The 14,653-nt window shown below is 41.9% G+C and overlaps 1 protein-coding gene across 12 annotated transcripts in view; it reads right to left on the bottom strand.

Moving 5' to 3' along the window:
• The window catches only part of APBB2 (amyloid beta precursor protein binding family B member 2), a 153,529-nt gene that overhangs the window by 102,963 nt on the left and 35,913 nt on the right, over positions 1–14,653 (bottom strand). For 11 of the 12 annotated variants that reach the window (XM_052682769.1, XM_052682777.1, XM_052682764.1 and 8 more), the window contains one exon: positions 6,994–7,088. The gene's annotated coding sequence lies outside the window, so the exon portion shown is untranslated. The remainder of the gene's footprint in view (positions 1–6,993; positions 7,089–14,653) is intronic. The other variant, XM_052682765.1, reaches the window with a different exon arrangement.

A 14,653-nucleotide genomic window follows, 5' to 3' on the forward strand; every position in this document is an offset into this window, starting at 1 on the left:
ACAAAGCAGGATTGGAAACCCCTGAAAATGTCTTCATTCCTAGGCTTGCCAGCTCTCAATTAACTAATGAGATGCACTACACTTTCTCCAAGCTGATGAATATGCTAATCTAAAAAAGTTCATTAACTGTTCAAATGGGAAAACAAAAAAAACGAAACAGGATCACTGGAAGGTCTTCCAAAGACAAGCTGAGCACAAGGTGAAACTGAGCTCAGCTGCTTTCTGGAGTGCAAGGATAGGAGAGCTGCAGTGCAATAGGAGCACATAGCCAGCATCAGGGTTTCTTTAAATGGTTACCCCAGAGCATCTGGTCTACCACAACTCACACAGCTACCTTCTGACTTCTTCTGGCACTATCCCAAGAAGCCTTTACTCTTCCTACCTTCAAAGTGAAACACTAATGCAAAAATTATGTTCAAATCTCATTATTGATTCTTCCTGTCACCAGAGTTCCAATTCCTATTTTTATTTAAATCAGTGCATTATATCCCCAGTAAGCAATGCAAAAGAACCATAGCATCAACTGTTCCTCTCTTTTACCTGTGGCAATGGAGGACTATAAGAAGATATTAGCACAGGCCTTCTTCACACATGATTTTGATCTCAGACACACAAACTTCAACAGTCCAGACAAGGCAAGGCAAGTTCTCTCATGGTATTTTTCAAAGATCTTAGGGAATGGACAGTTATCAAAGGCATTGTGAAGAACTTTGATGCACAGAGGGAAGCAAAAAACGTTTGCCTTAACAGTAAACAAGAGGGAACACAAAGAAAGGTCCAAACAAATGGCTCAGTGCAAGCAAATGGAGAACTTCTAATCACCTTTTGCTGGTGAAAAAGGGAAATACAAATTATACAAAAGAGTAGAAATTACTGGATGATGAAAAAAATTACAATTAATGTTGTCATTAATGACCTTGTCATGAAAGGCATTACTGAAATCTGCTTGACATAACACGTGGAAGCTCTTCTGCAAGGAAAAAGATGCAGTCCCCAAAAGGAAAACTGAAAGCTGAAGCCTAATAGGAAAGTAATTAAGTGAAATAACACTGAGCACAATGTCAGTCATTCAGGGGATCACTAAGAAATTCTGCTGTCAGTGCTGAGCTACAATGCAAGTGTTTGGAAACGATGGAAGAAAGAGACCCAGGTACATCAGCAGGGCACTGACCCTCTGCTTAGCCTCCAGTGGGATGCATCCATGAGGAAGGCAAATTAGTTCTCTGGTTACAGCTAGGAAAACAACTGGCACCATTGTGCTAGGTAATGCCCAGACTTCATCCAAAGCAGCGCAGCAGCATCTGGACCCTCACACACCAGAGGGATTAATGGAAAACACAGGAAATTGGAAAATAATCAAGGTAACAGATTTCTATCTTGTACAAGGATATTAAGAGCTTGGCTTACAGAAAAACAAAGGTTGAGAGAAGGAACAAGAACTTTAATGCTGGCACAAGAAGAAAGAGCATGGAAAGCAGTCATTACTAAATTTAGGTTGGAAAGTAGAACATACCTAACATCAGAGAAATACAGTCCAAGAACAGCCTCCAAAAGGGTGTAAAATTACCTTACAGTAACCCCGTGGATCTTCATCTAAAAAGTTCTGAACTGGATAATACGATGGGGCTAAGTACTCAAATGACAGATACCTTCCAGAGTTTTAATCCCATGGGGTGATTTTTAAAATTATTTAATTTTATTTTTGTGAGACCAATGTTCCCAAGTTGTGGAATTCCCCAAGAGGTGAATGAGAATCTAAACCACAACCTGAAGACAAGAATCCGGCAGGGTTATAAAACTGCATGATTACTGAATAACAAGCACATCCAGAGAACAAATACTAAGTGAAAACAAGGTAACTGAAGTTCTGAGCATCAACTTTCAGACCATACCATGACTTTCACCTTTTCACCTGAAAGGATTTGGAAGAAACTTTGTAAACAGATTACTTGATCTGCCTTCCACACAACTTTATTTCTCTGAAACTGAAAGCAGCCAAACTGTTTCTGAAGTATAATTCAGAATTATTTTTAATTTTAAAAGCTTTTTGTCTAAGTGTAGCAAACAAAGCAGCATCTGAAACCTCAATATCCCATGACCTAGACAATAGACACCACTCTAACATTATTAGCAATACTTTTTTTTTTTTTTTTTTTTTTAAAAGGAAGGAATACAGCTTATATGTACGAATGAGCAACTGGATTGCATTTTGGAAATGAAAACGATTCAGCCCTGCTTTTTCATTTGGGGGAAAAAAGTGCTGATGGTTTTGTTTGGTTAGGCTTTTTTGGTGGTGTTTTGTTTCCTCCCCCCTTCCCCCCCCACAGAGATATGAAAGAAATTAAAAGTCACAAGGAACTCATATGGACAACAGCCCTGCAGCATCACAAAATAGACAATCACATAATAATAAAACTTCTTTGTTTACCATTTTGTCTGGTTCTGTAGTAGAGTCATCAGACAGCGTGCTTTCATACACTTCTACTGACTTAACAGCTGTACATCTAAAGAAAAGTTGAGGGAACTGGACTTGCTTAGCTTGGAGAAGAGAAGGCTCCAGTGAGATGGGAGACCTTATTGTGGCCTTCCAGTACTTGAAGGGAGCATATAAACAGGAGGGGGAAATACTTTTTACATGGGTGAATAATGATAGGACAAGGGGGAATGGTTTTAAACTAAGACGGGGAGGTTTAGGTTAGATATTAGGAGGAAGTTTTTTACACAGAGAATGGTGACGCGCAGGAACAAGTTGCCCAAGGAGGCTGTGGATCCCCATCCCTGGAGGCATTCAAGGCCAGGCTGGATGTGGCTCTGGGCAGCCTGGTCTGGTGGTTGGCAACCCTGTGCACAGCAGGGGGTTGAAATTGGATGATCATTGTGGTCCTTTTCAACCCACACCATTCTATTTCCCATACAACTCTTTTTTTTTCTTTTAAACACATCTTCCTACCACGAAGCTACAGAAATTATACCTATAGACTACAACTATGCTCTACAACAAAATCTTAGAGCTTTGTAAAAAACTTCTGAAAAAGTTTACCAAGTAGTAATTGCACTGAAAATGATACAGGATTTTTTGCCAAAGTACTTGTTTAGTCCCACCATTTTGTTACAAGTGATAACAAAAAAGTATGCTATTATTTGGTTGTTTCTTTAACTTTTTTTTTTTTTTTTTTAATATACTTTTAAAAAGTATAGTTAACCTCAGGGAACCATTTTACAATGTTTAAAAAGAGAGATGGGTGGGTGAAAACCCAGCTGCTCAAACCAACCAACCAGCTAAGATTTGGTCCAGTCTCTCCATGATGCCCTTGGAAAGATGAGTGCTATATCCACGGTTTGCAAGGTCAGTTGATAATGGTAGAAAGAAATTTATTTCTTTGTGGAAGTATGACATACTCACGTATCTAAAAATGGCTGAGCCATTTCCTGCACTAACCACTGTTACATCTTCTGCTGCCAGTACCAGTTGGAAAAGGTGGTAATGAAGCATGATGACAGTGCCAATGCAAGTCCATCCCACCTACGTGCTGCAAAGCAAGACCTTCCCCAGAGCTCCCTTTACACGCCGCTGTACAGTGCTGCTATTATGACAACAGAAAACATTTTCTACTTCATTATTTACAAAACTTTATTTTGTAAATAAAGCTTTCCACAAACAAGTAGCTATTTTTGCAGTCTCAAGTGAAGATAAGAAACAGCAGCAGCTTTTCCAGATCCTCTGCAAAACCACAGGAAAGGGCTTGCACCCCATCTGCCAAGCAACAAGTGCAACAGGTAAGGTGGTCAGATCTCAGCTCCTCTGCTGCAAGTGCAGAAGCAGGCCAAAATGAAGTCGACTGAAATGGGACAAGAAACTGAGCTCCTGGCCTCCCTATGAAATATGACAGAATATATGTATTTTGGACCACATTTGGAAGTGAAGGTTAGATTCCACCAACCTTATAGCTTTGTATTCAATAATTTTAAATTCTCCTTCTCTGGAGATATTCAAGAGCTGCCTGGACCGCCTACTTGTGCAACCTGGTGTAGGGAGCCTGCTTTGGCAGGGAGGTTGGTCTCGAAGATCTTTGGAGGTCCTTTCAACCCCTATGATTCTATGATTCTGTAAATGAGGCTTTTAATAAGAAACTGCTTAACTAAATGAGAGGTCATGCAATCTGAGGTAGGAGCAACCACTGATTTTCTTCTGAGTCTCTGAAACAAGAGACTAGTTTAGCCCCTAGGAAAGAGGCCCGCATCTCACAGAAATTAACTCTTCAGCAGAAATACAGCTGTGCAAGCTGAACTCCTTTAGTAGCAGCAGAAATGCCACTGGGTCACAGAAGCAGATGCTGATGTATCTGAAGCACAACTTGAGCTATTGCTGTGTCCACCTGGAGTTTGTTCTTGGCATGGACTTCAAATCTTAAAGCATATGCTGTAGAAATGTTAAACATATGCTCTGCTTTCAAGTAACTACAAGGCCACATTAATCACAAATATTCCATGCATGTAGCAAGGACAAGATGTTGTGGTTTTATGGTTTTGTGTCAGAAGATAAAATGCCTGGGAGAAACACTCATGTGAAGCAGATAAGCATTAGTGCACATTAGGTTACATGATAGCAAGTTCATCTTTGTGTAGAAAGGAGAACAGATGTACAGTTGCAAGTGATGGCAATAACCCCATCAGAGGCACTAACCCAGCCCTTACAAGGGCTGTTCCAGAACCCCATGGGCTGGATGTGACATGTAGATGAGCCAAGAAGAGCAGCTCACCAGACCACTTTGCAGAGTTAATGGAGTCACTCTGTACAAACAGGAAACATGCACACACAGTTTTGCTTCATGTATGGACCACGAGTTTTCCTGCTTTTGCCTTTCCACTTCTCTCCCCACTTTGATGGGAAGAAGCCTGGTGTAGGGAACCCGCTTTGGCAGGGGGGTTGGACTCGATCTCTGGAGGTCCCTTCCAACCCCTACAGTTCTGTGATTCTGTGAAGCAGGCAAGCAGCAAGGTTTGGACTTAGCTGCTCATTTGGGTTAGTACAGAGCAGAACTCCAGTACAGCCTTCTGGATGAATTAAATACATAAGCTTCACCTTCCTGCAACGGAGCAAATGCTTTTGACCTTCCCCTACATCCTTTGCCTCTAATTTCTTCTTTGAAACTCAATTGAACCCTGCAAATACCATAAATAGCACACTCGATGCATATGTAAATACTAACAGCATGCACAGCTGCACAATTCTCCAGCCAGAGATCTGGCCACATTCCTGGGAATGGTCATGGCCAGCCCTGGCCCCAGGGACGTATGCATTCCCACTAAAAACTTTCCTCCTGGTCAGCTAGAGACAGGACTGAGGGAAGGCACAGGCTGTTTGCATTTACACAAATTACACCAGGAACTGGGTGTTCCTGACGGTGTTGATCTATGTAGCAAGATGAGTGTCTATGGTGGCTGTGCCCCCATTGGGGCCACACACTCAGTCCTACTCCTGCGGTCATTGCACTGCAGTTTCATCAAGGCTCTGGTAGCATCTATGGGCTACTAGATTCTGCAATGTCTAAGCACTGCACTTTCAGCAAAAATCAAAAGTTTGCAATCTGGGGAAGCACACACACTTAAGAGCTCCTTTCAACTGCAAAACCACGCATCTGCTCCAAGGTGACACAAAAAGCTTGATGTGAAATGGTAAACAGGTCAATCATTCCAAATTCAAGCACCTCCTCACCAGAATTTGACCACAGTAACATTGTCAGATAAAATCACAAGTAGGTACTCTGCTGCACAGCTCTTATTTCCTCCCTTAGTCTAAAAGCATTCATTTTAAGGAGGAATTCCCAGAATACTTATTGATCAAATTAGCCATTACTCCTTTAATAGTTTTCCAGTAGTTCAAAAAATAATCAAATTAACTCAAAACTCAACCAGTTACATCAAGCATGAACTAGTTAAACAAAACACTGCTCTCCAAATTATTAAAATCATATGCCTGGGTTTTTCCAGTCCTAAGCCAGGCTTTTCCTCTGGAAAAACTCTGCCTGGAAAAAGGAGTCATACACAACCACTGTGCCCCAGCAGGAAACTGCTACTTACAACCTCTCACAGAATCATAGAACTGTAAGGGCTGGATTCAACTTCATGCTTAGCTGCTTCATGCTCATCAAGCACCTCTTCATGCTCATCTGTAAAGCCATTTGCTACCTGATTCAACAGCAAGTATTATTCCCACATATGATGGGCATAGGTTCTTGAATTTTTGGATTGGACAAAAGTGACTATGACTTCTGCCACAAACACCGCATCTGACAAAGCCAGGTTTCCTGTTTGTACCCTCCAGCTCTTCGTCCTGTTCTGCTACTCAACGTGTCACGTTCAAGTCTTTGGTTAGTAAATGTCACTATTCTATTTAGAGTTACCTTAATTGGGAAACTACAGCACATAATCAGGAACTCGTAAACCAGGGCTTTCAGATTCCATCTTTGAATCAGATTCCATCTTAGCCCAACTGCAAGCACTCACAATCTTTCTAAAGATTGCAAGCATTCAAAACACACCACAGGAAACCATACCTCTGCTATAAAAAGAACATCGAGATCGACCAAGAGTGTCCACATCAGCAGATACACTGGCACCACAGAGGAATGGTACTACCATAAGACACCTCTGATGCATAAAACCCTTTCTCACATGAGAAGGCAAAGTTATAGTGCTTTTTTGCACAAGGAGCTAAAAAAAAGCTACAATATGCAAGAGAAAAGAAATTGATTACTTCTCTTGTACTAGAGGATCTGGGACATCCTTACTAACAAACATCATGATAAATATTCATATTTCTATCCAGTACTTATGGTATCTCCTGTCTATGCTGGAAGAAGTTTGAGGCTACATCATCTGAGATATGGAACAAGAAATGCACAGAAGGAGCTCTCTCTCCACCCCCAGTAGATTCTCAGACATATTACCACTTATTTAATTCATTAATACAAGATGCAGCAGAAGACTTACTCTCCCCAGCTCACCAGTGGAAAGTCTGTACTGGTACCAAGTCCCTTGTACCTTGGCTCTGGCACTCTCAGGTCACAATGAAGAAACGAAGAAAGCTGCAAAGCAAAAACATCACATATTACAAGTTTTTGTTTATGACAGAATCAAGGAGGGATTTTCTGCACTCTCCTGCACTCTACACCATGAACCTGTGGTTTCTCTATGCACAGATGCTGAGCATCAGTCAGAAAGTGAATTCAGATGAAGAGGATGGTCTTGAAAAATATATTGGAATTACTGCCACACAGCAATGGAAGTGACGTTATCTCCCTATCAGCAGATACTTCATCAGCAGCAGCAGATGTCAGTCAGGCTATGCTCTAGGATTCAAAGTATTCAACTTTATATTTTCTTCAGATGTGGGAGAAATAAACATGCAAAAGACCAAAAATAGAAATCTCATCCTGCTGTACAGCTTCAAAAGCATTTTTTAAAAAAGTGAAAGCCAGTCTAAAGTAAGGCAAATCATGTTCCACTTTAAAGAGATTTGTTTTTTCCTGTCCTTGTTCTAAGAGGAATTCAAGAACTATAAATCCCAGTAAGCACCAAGACAGAAGAGATCATTTAAGAGAGATAAAAACATTCTCTTTGAAATCGTGTGTTATCTGCCAACTTAAGAAATGAATATTTCTATAAACAAGATGAAAAATAATTTTAAGATTTAAAGTTTCTTGAAGAAATCAAGAAATTACACTCAAGTAAAACTGTGCTTTAACAACAGCAAAAATCCAAACACCTTCACCAGAGGGCAGGAAGGAAACAGAACAATGCTTGGTGCTCATTAGGCTAATATTCTAACCCAATCTAATGGGCACAGTTGTGGACTTTTGTATCAGGCGATCAGACTTTAGTGTAAGAGAGAGAACACGTATTATGTTAACATCCTCATGCCAGCAAAGACAAGGAACTTGTCATTTCCTTCTGTCTGAGGCTCATGACTTTACATAAAAAGACTTTCTGGGGTAAGCATGAGAACCTCAATCCTCACCACAGACCGGGCATACGGGCTGGTTTATTCCCCATTCATTCTAAGGGTTTTCTTCCTGAGAGAAACAAGTGGATGCATCCATCTGTGCTGATGTGGCTGTTCTTACAATTAATCCTCTTCACCCTGCACATGAAACTTAATTTGCCCTAGATCAAGCCTAGCATAACTGCAACAGAAACAGTGCTTAATTCAATAAAAACCAAACAACTCAAAAAGCATTTTATGTCTGAAACGAGAAAATTTATTATTTTTTTTTTTTTACTGAAACTGATGTAGGTTCATCAGCCAGTTCTGAGATAAAAGTCTGAAATGCCAAACACAGCTCTTGAAGGTGGGAGTAACTGAGCTCTCAAACAGACAGCCAAGGCAGAAGGCTGTATTTGCCACCTGCAGCCTTGGTTAGGGGCATTTTGCAACATTGGCAGCCTTTGTCAAAGTGCAGTAGCTACATACCACTGCCCACAGTGGCTTTGTTCCCTCCCTGCAGAGGACAGGAGATGGAAGGAGTCTGGAGCTCAGTACCAGCTCTCACAGGGAAGGTGAGCTTTGCAGTGTCTCTGCAAAGTGCCTGGGAGAACTCTTCCTCACATGAACAGTTATCAGTAGGAAGCTGCAACTATGAGTTCCGACAAGAGACATCTGACTTTGAATCCAGAGGGATATAATGTTGACAAATTCCTGAAGCAATGCAAATCAGCAGTTTAGATTTCCAGCTGGGAACTTCCCCATCCCAGCAGTCCTTCCCTTCTCTCCACATCCTGCAGGGCACTTCCACCTCTTCACCCTTGCTTTCACCATATTGCCTACTTTGAAAACTGCCAGGTCTGAAAACAACGATAGAGGGATGAAGACAGGACTAGATTTACAATCTGCTTCCTGCTCATGCATCTTAGTATTTCAAAGAAAACCTTGGACAGCCAACAGCGCAGCAAGCTGCCTTGTAAACCTATGCAAAACAAAATTATTTATTTAGGACTTCATTAAAAGCAGTAAATTGGAAGGCAGATAACATGCAGGCAGTGATCACAGAATTGGATTGAATGGGACCTCAAGGATCACAAATCTCCCACCCCCTGCCACATGCAGGGCCACCAACCTCCTACATTTAATACTAGACCAGGCTGCCCAGGGCCCCATCCAACCTGGCCTTGAGCACCTCCAGGGTGATCAATCTACTCTCTTCTTCAGAACTGAATTAGTACATAATAAACACCCATGGGCAACAAAGTAGAGACTCTCTGTTGCAACTGGTAAAATAAACAACTGGCAGCTTGAGGTACCAGGTGCAAATTAAGCAGTGTCAATGGTCTCTGCTTCCTTTGTTTGCAGAGATGGAGCGACAGCCATACATGCTTAAATCAGATGTTCCTGGCTTTCCATAGGACATGGACCTGTGATTGCTCTTCAACCAGCCTCAGAGAAGCAACAGGCCCCTGCGCAAATCACAGCATCTCTGCTAGAAGGAATAGAAACAAACAACAGCAGCCAGGAAGGAAACATTTGGGGAGCTATCAGCCCTGTTGTGATGTTAGCACAAATATTACTTTTGTAGCTCTCTCAAAACAGTGACATCTACTTAATGGCACCTCCCTGTGATTTGCAATATTTGACTCTCAGACCATCTTCCATGCTTTAGAATTGAAGCAGCTAAGAGACTGCATGAGATTTAGGATATTACCTGTACATTGATGAGTGAAATGACAGTATGAAGGCAGTAACAGGCACTGTCCTCCAATTCTCTCTGCACAGACATGCAGGGTATGCTGGATTCCTGTTACCAGACTGCGAACTGCCTTAAGCTGTCTTTCAAGCAAGGACTGAAGTGTCTCACCTACTCCTCTTTTAAACTTTCCACTCTTTCTCCTCGTTTAAAAATAGAAGAATAGAAAGAGTCCAGCATGACATCAATATTTAATAAGTACTGCATGGTCAGCTATTTTAGGGATGAATTATTCTCTCTTTCCTTCTAGAAAGCACACTGTCACACTATGTTTGTAACTAGTCTGCTGGGGGCTCTCAAAAGGAAAAGGAGGTGAGAAGGTGGAGCTGAGTTTTGTTCTGCAGTTTCTAGGAGCATTAGTGTGGAAATAGTTAAGCAACAACAAGAAAATACGAATGATGATTTCCTTCAAATATGAAAGCTGCCAGGTGTATTGTCACATTGAGCTCCAGTCTGACACAAGTCAAGGATGCTCACGACATACTGAAGGGTAAAAAGAGTCATTAAACAGGGGTGAGGGAGAAAGCTGCTGTCATTGCCTTAAGAATTTCCTGACGTTTTTAGTATCTTATTCTGCAAAGAAATTGGAGCTTCTTTGACAGCAGGTTTTGCAAACACACAGAAGGAAGAATCTTACACATTAATTCACTTTATGCCCTAGAGGACCGAAAGGAAGAGAGCATCATTTGGATGACATTTAACCTTCACAAGTTTTAGAAAGTCATGAAGATGTAGGGGAAGAGTCTCTAACATACCCCATCATGTTTCACTACGTCCAGAAACATTTTTTTTCCCCGCAATTAGTGAACACCAAAATACACATGCCACTATTTATAAATTCTGAAAAGTGCAATCAATGAAAAGCTTCAGCTATCCGTCATCTACAGTGAAGTCCTACCTTTTCCCTTCCCAGTAAAAAAGTATTCTGGACAACAACCTCCCAGTTCTATCTGCTGGAATTATCAAGGCTTTTTGAAACACAGTCTCTATATGTTATGTGCCAGTGCTGTGAGCCAGCTCTCATTCCCATGCTGAGCATCCATCACCACACTCTGGCTCAGGGTACCTGTAACAGAAGGCACAGCATAAAGGGCTCAGAAGCCTCAGAACCAGGACAGGACCAGCTCCTGGAAAGGGTAGAGGTGGGCCAGGATATCCCGTGTCAAGCTTGAACATGGGGATGGGTCTCCTGCCTGCCCACACAGCATGGCAGCCACAAGGCCACCACAGAAGACACAACAAGAGGACAGCTTGGTATTCACAAATCACACCCAAGCCTGTCCCCTTTGTTTCTGTGATTCTTTTTATTAAAAATGCTCAAAGTGGAAATTGGAAGGTGTTCTGTTTTTTTTTCCTCTTTAAGAGTTTTGCACAAACAGAGAAGAAGATGAAAGGGCAGAGCCAAGAGACTTGCCTTTCAGGCAAAATCTATATTCTCATTTTGGCAACCAGACTCCAGCCCTTCACAGTCAAATGACGCCTATGCCTCCTGGTTGCCAGCAGTCATTCCCAAACACCAGGGTGTCATTTTGGCCCCTCACTACACAACTTACTGCTGTTCTGTGCTCTGACTTCTCACTGAGCTGTGCTATATCACAGACAATGAAGCAGCAGAAGAAAACCACTGGGCTTATTCCTGTCAGGATTCCACCTCAGAAGAAGGAATTCACAGATCCCTGCCCTGTGCTCCTCCTGAACACCTCCAGAAGAAATCCACCAGTGGTTTTTCAGCCAGCACCGCAGTTTTGTCCATATAAAGACATTCCTTAGGAGCCTCTGTGCCACACGCTGCCTTCCTGCTCCAGAATAAGGCCTCGAACCTCCAGGCAAAGCCCCTGCACACATTCAAGGTATAATCACATTTTGCAGACTGATTAACTGGTGGAGTCCCATGTACAAGTCCCATATTCTGGGTTTGCAGCATGCCCAGCATCCCCCAGACAGAAAGAACCTCCCTCCTCCCACTTCCAATCCCCAGGCCCACCCTTTTCCTCCAGCTTTCAGCATCTACAACCATGTCTGCTGTTGAACTTGCAACAACAACAAAAACAAGAGATGACTATAGAATAGACAAACAGCTGCTATTACAATACTGTTATAGAAAACACCTGGACTGAGGCTGATGGCTCCATGTTACCATGCCAAAAGCACAGCACGATCCCCAAGGGTATGTACTGCTCAATACTGACTTGCAGAACAGCCCACAGTGCACTCTCTCCCAGTGGATGGCAACCAAGTCTATGTTCTGCTTGCTTACCCCTCCATGACCCAAGCTTTAAAGTTCACAGAAGCCAAAAGCACAATTCTGCTGCTAATGCTTCACTAGCAGAACAGGTATGCTTTGAAAATGCTCATGCTGGAGGGGTAGAAAATAAGGAGAAAAATTAAGTGAAAAGGAGGAAACCTTAACCAATGCTTGTAAACAAAGCAGCCTGGAATTTCTCTTAGAGATCTTTTTCTTAATGGTCCACACAATGGGATGCATCTTACCTAGCTGAACAATTTTCCAAATAAATGTTAGAAAGCAAACCTTACTTTCACACATGCATCAATTTTTAAGGCAGGAATGGAAAGTCTGAGAATTCATGCCAGTATGTGACAGAGACCAATCAAACATAAGATAAGAGATAGAGCAACTAAAAATGCTAATCCAGAAGCTGCTCATGATAAAAGCGTTTCCAAATGATTCAGCTGCTCACCAGACATACCATACTTGAGGCCAGATCTTATCTGTCACTTGGAGAAAGACCTGAGGGCAATGAGCATTCCAGTCACACACACCTTTCCTGCAGCAATCCACAGCATCACTACTCACGTGATAAACACCCACATCACAGCAGCAGCCAGAGGTGATGAATAATGCAGATCAGTCACTACCACACATCATACCCACGGGAGAAGGAGGCAGCGGTTCAGCCTAAGCCATCCATCCCCTCTAGGGCACAACACACTTTTTTTTTTTTTTAATTTTCTCTTCCTGTTCTGCACATACACTAACAGACCGAACCCAGCAAAACAGGGAGAGTCGTTGCAGGACACAGGGGATACAAACAAAAATGCAACATTTCCTCTCACAAGACGATGTTAAAATACATCATTTACTCTATTCAGAGCTCCCCAAGCCAGAATTGCCAATTTCCAACAAGGCAGCCCTTTGCTCACAGCTCCCAGCAGATGTACTTTCCCATCATTAAGACAATCCCACAGAGCATTAGCTAAATCAGGACAAATTCAGATGGAGCCACACTCAGTCTTAACTTGTGACTAGTGAATAGCACTGCAATCAGACTGTGTGAGTCAGCTCTTTTTTAAAATAAAAAATAAAAATAAAAATAAAAAACAAAAAAACAACAAATGCACTACCACTTGTGCTCCAAGCACCATTACCCTCCTCCTCACATTCTCTGGTACTCTCCAGTTCAAGCAGCATGCAAGAGGATACTGTATCTCAGAGCATCCTTGCCACTGCCCATACCAGGCAACCTACAGAGCCCAGGGGACCTGGGACAAGGCACTCAGCAGTCCCATTCTGCCCAGCCTCCCAGTTGCATTCTGGCTCTCTGTGTCCTGCTTGGTCAGCCTCCACCATTACTGCTGCCCTTCACTTGCTTTTCACATCAGCCATCACACAACACATTTAAGATGCCGTTAGAAGGGTGTCTTTGTCTGCATCTGCATCGTTTCATACCCTTTATTTTATGTTATTTTCATATATTCAGGAAATCTATGCAAGCAATTTTGCCCAATAGGAGCAACCTTGCTTTCATGAAAGATCAGGCAGACTCAGCTCACTTAAACTGAGTGAACTGAAAAAATGCAAAATAAAAGGCTCTCCAGTTTCAGTCATAATCAATTGTAATGATACTGTTACAAGCCCTCACAAATTTGACTTCACAGCCAGTCAAAAGACAATCAAAAAACCCTTAACTACAACTTCTGCAGTGTGTAGTAATGGAAGCCACCACACTGTGTCTGCACACTGGGACCACATTTTCCAAACTTTTTTTGCAGAACTGCTGCTTAGCTGTAACATGAGATCTCCTCTCCCTTAAAAGCACTGGCTACTTCAGTATGGGGATAGGAGAAGGCAGCAACACTATGCTCTTTTCCTGCACCACAAAAGGTCTCACGCAAGCCTATGAAGAATTTGGAACAAATCATTTAAATGTACTTAGTGGAATTACGGCAGGACCACTGTTAGGGTAACCATCAGACCTGTCCTATCTCTATTATCTCAAACAGAACAATTGATTTTAATTTAAAAAATAAAATAAGAAACAACAAAATAGTTTTAAGAGGGACATGGAATATGTCTAGCTCAAAAAATTGTGGTTAATAGAAAAATCCCTATTTAGCTTATTACTTTATTTGTCATCTCTGCTGGCCATCTGACTCACCAATTAGAGTTGATGTCTTAAGGAAGTGAAAAGGATGAAGAAAATGCAGCAGCTGCAGACTCAGAATTCTCACCAAGCTAAATATATTTAGATTGATTTTTCTTAGTCAAGACTGCAGGTCGAGTGCTCTGCAGCATTTGCCCAATTCCTCACCTATGATAGGGAGAGCTATCAGTGGTGGAATTGCCTGATGGAAAGGTTTCATTTTCATTTTCACCTTCAAAAACCAAATGTCCTCCCACTGCATCACAGGATCTGCTATGAGGCTAATGCCACTAGCTGGTCCACACAATTAGCACTTTTTTCTTTTTTAAAACGCGTTTGAGAAGAGATCCTGCAGCTTCACCTGAAAAAATAAAATCATTGGCTAATGTAATAATAACAGGAAAACACATTTCTCACAGAAGAGCAGGCAAGAGACATAAAACCATCAGTAACAGAACAAGAGAAACTTGGAGAGCAAACTCCATGGACAAGTGCTGGATGAGAAAAAATTCAATGCTCATTTGTCCAAGA

This window comes from Tympanuchus pallidicinctus, unplaced genomic scaffold, assembly GCF_026119805.1.
Source record: "Tympanuchus pallidicinctus isolate F22 unplaced genomic scaffold, pur_lepc_1.0 scaffold2, whole genome shotgun sequence".
In the NCBI taxonomy this organism is placed as follows: Eukaryota; Metazoa; Chordata; class Aves; order Galliformes; family Phasianidae; genus Tympanuchus; species Tympanuchus pallidicinctus.